The sequence below is a fragment of the Lissotriton vulgaris genome, chromosome 7, assembly GCF_964263255.1.
Source record: "Lissotriton vulgaris chromosome 7, aLisVul1.2, whole genome shotgun sequence".
Classification (NCBI taxonomy): domain Eukaryota; kingdom Metazoa; phylum Chordata; class Amphibia; order Caudata; family Salamandridae; genus Lissotriton; species Lissotriton vulgaris.
The window spans coordinates 1,621,389,751-1,621,395,750 of record NC_141695.1 but is presented as its reverse complement, the minus strand read 5'-3'; positions in this window follow the sequence as shown (position 1 = coordinate 1,621,395,750).

Below are 6,000 nucleotides of genomic sequence, written 5' to 3'. Positions count from 1 at the left end.
TCTTGATAGCCTATTGTGTTCAATTTAAACAACACTTAATATTAAGCAATTACAGTTGCACAAATAATAATAGTATATTCAGTTGTCAAATGTGCTTTTACTTTTCTTTGTCTTTCTTCCAGAAAAGCAGATCTTTGGACCTTAATTCCAAAATTCCAAAAACTTCCCCTTCTACGTGTGTTTATGCATCATTCACATTCTTTGTATGTCCTAAAGTCCTACATAGAATGGGCTTTGGCTTCTCTCAGAGGAGCATTTCTCTCTCCCCTTATATCATTGAATGGATATTGCACTGTTGCACTTTCTGTGAAGTGCCTACATTAAATGCATAAGGACCTATTTCACATCTCAAAAGTATGCTGAATTGTCACAGGTAAATGTAAGACTTTTACAAATATATTGTGTACATAATGAATTTTTTTTGTTTGTTTTGGTTTCCATTGCAGGTGCCTTTTTGATGTTTTAGTCAAGCCAGCCCTATTAGCTTTGCCACTACTTGATTTTTAAAACAAGTCATCACAGGGCTGCTACCTGTTTGCTTCTAGTGATGCTGAGTACCTCTTGACTCTTCTTTCTTAGGCAGGTGGCACACTGCACATCCTATCCAAAAACCTCTCTGCTGACCCTTTACAAATAATATATAATGCATCAACCACGTATGGAGCAGATGCGTAAAATGATGGACGAGGCTGACCAGTCAGAGCACAGGATAATTATTCACCGGCCAAAGGACAATCAAGAAATGAACAATTGTAACAGCAATCAGGTGTACCACATCAGATGGGACTTGCCAAGAATTTCCCTAAATTGGAGCTGGTCATGGGTTATTGGTCAGAAGTGGGATTGATGTGATTCCAGTTCCTCCTCAGACTTTTAGCATCTGGGTTGCAAAAAGTGTCACACATGCACAACAGTGATCACATGAGTCATTAGTGAAGAAAATGTCATTAGTGAAGGAAATGTCCAGCCCTGGCATGCAGGGGATTGATGTTCACTAGCAACGACATGGAGCTGGATTGCCCCCTTGGGCTAATATCCATGATCTGCCCATAAAAATACATCCGGAAATGGACTTTTAGGATTTTGAAAAGTTGGCACTCTGGTTCTGGGATTGCTCAGATACTCATCCTCCTAAATGTGCTGCAAAATTGTCTTAGATCTCTGTTCCTCTCTCCCTGAAGATGGGGTGGCTTTTTGGAGACTGAACGTGTGTAGTTGTCTTCAGGGGCAAAAAGAATGCATGCATCTACTCCACTGTCCTCTAGTTCCTTATAAAGATCTGGAGTTGGAAATTGGTCTGCCTCTAATTATGATTAACATATGGTTTCACAGCACATACTAGCCCTAGTCTTTCATTTACCACAGTAGTGTTTTCTGGGACATGTAATCTTGGTCTAATTCAAATCATTCAAATGTACTATAACACTTCAGATTGATTTGTAAGAATAATATGCAGTTCTGGAGAAGTCATCCCCTCATGACACAGGGACGTGGCAGGCAGAGCAACTGGAATTTTGAAATTCTGGAGAAGGTTTTTTTTCACATAATTATGTATTTGCAACATAATACACCGTCTTCTACATAATTTGCAGATTTTCATAAAAAATTATTCTTGTTTCTGAATGAATCAAATGTTACAAAAAATACTACAACATATATTGCTACACAGTGACAGACCTTTTATCGCTAATATGCAAGTTACCTTTCAGTTGTTGATAGATATTTGTAAGTGCTTCAATTATATTAATGTAATGACATTTTTAGCCATACACTGTTAACATGTGTAAAAATTACAAAATAGGAAACAAATGCTTCTTCAAAATGTTCTGCATTACGCTGTATGATATGGCTTTTCTTGATCCATAATTTAGTCAACCGTGCCTTATAATTTGGTCTTCCATTGCTGCACAATTCCAGTGGCCATTGTTACAGGTTAACTCCATCTCGGATACCTCTACCCCCAAACCTTAGAGCGGAAGGGCTCTTGTGGACACCTTATCAGTGCTTGTGACAGTGGGACTCCTAGAGAACTTACATATAGTTGTCACAGTTTGAAATCTGGAGTTAGAACACGATGGCACTCTGTGCAGTTTCAGTTTTATCTGTGTTTCAAATAAATAAAGTGTTTCTTGTTATTTGAATATTTATCGAGATTTTTAATACCGTGTATCAAAACCTTTATCAAGCTTTCATGTGTGATGTTATGTATAAAGTGCATTCATAAGTGCATACTTACTGTGCACACTGTGTTAAACAATACGCTACAAATGAATGATGATGAATAACTACAAAGCCTAACAGTCTGTCAACATCTTTGAAAGACAGGTCAAACGAGAAAAAAAGTTCCCATATGTCAGCATTGCTGCCTTAATCTTTTCAAAGGCCAAGCGGCAGCACTTGTCTTCATTAGCCCACATTTCATTCATCACCTGCACTGGGGTTAGGATTCCCACAGACTTGTGCAATGTACAATAACTAATGATCACTTAACAAAGAAGGAAACACATTGATACAGGGTTTTCTGGGCCCACTTACTCACTACCTGTCCTTCGATGGACCTTTTAAACCTGACTGAGAAGTGATGGGAGTTAGTCTTTGCATTCAAACAAATTTAAATCAACAGTGCAACCCATATGGCTATACAATGGGGACCAGGAATCGGTAGCTAAGTTCAACAATGTTTATTATACATTATTAATCAAGTTAAAATGCACTACTGTTAAAACCATGTTGAGAAGATACAGACTAACAACTGGAAGTGTCAGCCTCTTGAAGAAACTGAGGTGGACCAGTATTAAACAAACAAGCAGTTCTGTGATTGCGATACAGAAAAGTAGCATTTATATCTGGTGCTCAGAAAATAATCGAAGTCTCTCTCACCTATACATTAGTAATCTTCAAAGTCCCGATGATGGTTAGGTAAAGCAGAACTCGCAAATCAGGGAATTTCCATGAAGGAAATCAGTACAGGACGCACGGATATCAAGCAAGAAAGTTTAAGCATCTCAGAAGCTCAGTCAAAAGTCTTCCATGCTTCATGAATAAGTGTTAGCCTAAGCCACACTTAAGAAGGAATCCGGCAAGGTGTCTACAAGGAATCCACAAGAGAGAGCTACATAGGGGCACTGTATGAAATTAGAAAAGAAGATGTCTGAGTCTCTGGTGGGGTAAGAAGTCAGGAAGGGACCTGAAGAAATCCTGGTCGAACACTATGATATAACGTACAAAGTCCATTAATAATACCCGCTTGAGCAAACCATCAGGAGTCAATTGTCCTTGTTAAGTTCCCAGGTTGCAGACTGCAGCATTGATAGATTTTCCTACACTGGACATGGGTATGACATCTCTTTCTCAAACACACGTAGATTGAAACATTTGCTCAATAGGTCTTTCAGTTGATGCTCTGTTTCTCCATGTACCTTAATAAAGGTCTTTTTCTGAGGCTCTTTCCCCTATCTCTAGTACAGTAATGTATCTATAATAAACTAACCATCCATGTGAATACCTCCAAGAAACGCTGTGATAGCTGAAAATGGAAAACAGTATTTTATTACATTATACAATGGTAAAATAGAGGCCTAAACTCTTGGGACAAGTTAAACATAAATTTAAGGGTGCATATTTAATATGTGTGTGCACCTTAAACACAAGTGAATATAAGATTCTAGTACATTGTATACATTGTATTTAAGTTTATTTTGTGCTTGGCATATAGCAAATCTTTATTTTAATCAAGTGTAAGTATGGTTCAGAACTACATTTAAATGCATTTATGTCTAACACCAGGGCACATATTACATAAACTGTTGTTTCAAGCAAGATCACGTTCTACATATTTTTGGATGGTTTTAATCACAGTTTCAAGTCATTACGTGTTAATCATATGTTATAGCACACATTTAGGAGAGTCAGGATTCTTCTTCAGAGTAAGTACATTATCTAATAAACTAGAATGATTTTATATTCATTGACATTTTATTGATGTATCTTAATTAGCATGGTTAAACAAACACTTGTGAGTAGATTCTCAAATTCTACAACAAATGCACCCTTTAATAGTTATTGTCAAGTGAAATATTTTCATTAATCATTGAATCAAGTAAGAAACATATGCTAACTGCACGTTCATGTTATGTATCTATTAACATTTTCTGTCCTAATTTGTGACGTGTTAAAAGAGGGCAGCGTCGTGCTGCACCACATTTACATTTTAAACTTCAATAGGGAAATGCATGAAAATGCTGTTTCACCTAAAATACATATCTTTACATATGGCCGCCTACCAATCCATCTTTTTTTGCCCACCATGCCACCTCAGTTTGGACCCAGCCATATGTAAATCAGCCTTGCCCCTGCTCCCCTTGGGGACAGTCCAGCCTGAACTGTAAGGTCAAGTCCTTTCTGAAATGGAACCCAATCAACCTAGAGCTGCATATCTAGTCTCAGGCTTGCCAATTGGACAATTCCACCATCTTTACAGTAGAGAGCACACACATTTTAGAACTGGTTAGCAGTGCACAGAGTCGTAAAGTCAACAAAACAAATTCAGCAAAAGTCAGAGGTGGAAGTCAAAAAGTTTGGGGATGACCCTGCAGAAAGGGTGAAGTCCAACAATGACCATAAGTGCATTTTCAACTAGGTTGTCCCAAAGACACCTCTTACCATGTTTTTGGTTCTAGGCTTTCATATAACAAATCAATGCATCATGGGAGATTACGCCACCAGTTGGTTCAATTAACCAATGCTTTTAATATGCAATGTTTGGTGTTCTTTTAAATGTAGGAGTGTCATATGATAGTAATAATGTGTTTAAAGAAATTAAGTTTATAAATAGCCGGGCTTCTTGTGTAATATTATAGGAAAGAGGCAAAGGATACAATGGGCATGCAGCAATCACTGCATTTAATTAACTAATGATCAATCCAAAGAGCCTAGTGATTCAATGGGTCATTGAGACATCAGTATTCCTTCATATTGTAAAGGTGATTCCTCTGATCAGTCACCAAGGATTGATCAGACATTGACAAAAACCTCTTCTCTATTGCAAGTTTGATTTCATATACAAAGGTTCTAAATATTAACTGACTAAGAAACTTTACAAGCTTACATTCTTCTAATCTTCTTTCTAGCTAACATTCCCAGTATCCCTCAATTAGTCTCAGCTGATGTCCTCTCTGACAGGATGTGTGTTTGTTATCTGTATGTCAGGCTATGTTTGCTGGTTTTTATACAGGTACCTAGCTCTTACCAGCTAGGATTGGCAAATCTCTAACAGATTAAAATTCCTTATCTTCTATCAGGCAGTAATTCCTCACACTGTTTGCCCTCTCAGCCCTTGAATATAGCTTCCTCTCTCTCCTGGCCCCTTTGTATATCTAACGCAGACAATTTTTCTCTCCCGATTCCTCCTTTCCAACCAATTACGAACATCCACATATTTTATGGAACGATCACTCCATTAACAACTGTCTTTCCTTATTCAACCTCTTCTTGCCTCATTTCTGCAAAAGAAACTGCGTAAATGCAAAACATGCAACTATCATAAAACAAGACATTTCTCTCATTTGTATGTCACTGCATATAAGATGGTCTTTGTGCATTGGTGTCTATGTGTGCATGAGTGCCTGTTTGACTGCTGGTATATTATTATTATTATTATATTTCTTATATAGCGCCAGAATCGACCCCCGAAGGGGTATCTCCGCGCTTGCCTTGGGAACCCGTCCTGGTTTTTCCCTGTGAGATAGCCCCTACAGGGTATCCCCAAGGTGAAAGCCAGGCATCCCGCCGCGGGGGGCCGTTGTGGAGATTAAGCAAGCTTAATGCCCAGAGTTGCAGAGTGTGAACCCATGATTAGGCCAGGCACCAAAGCGAGAATTATCGAGTCCGTGGACATTTGAGCTCAACACCCTGCCGCGTCGGGAATTGAAACCTGATCCCGGGTCTGACCTCTGCTTCAGGGTCAGCCTGCTCTAACCAGTGAGCCACACTTCTCCACAC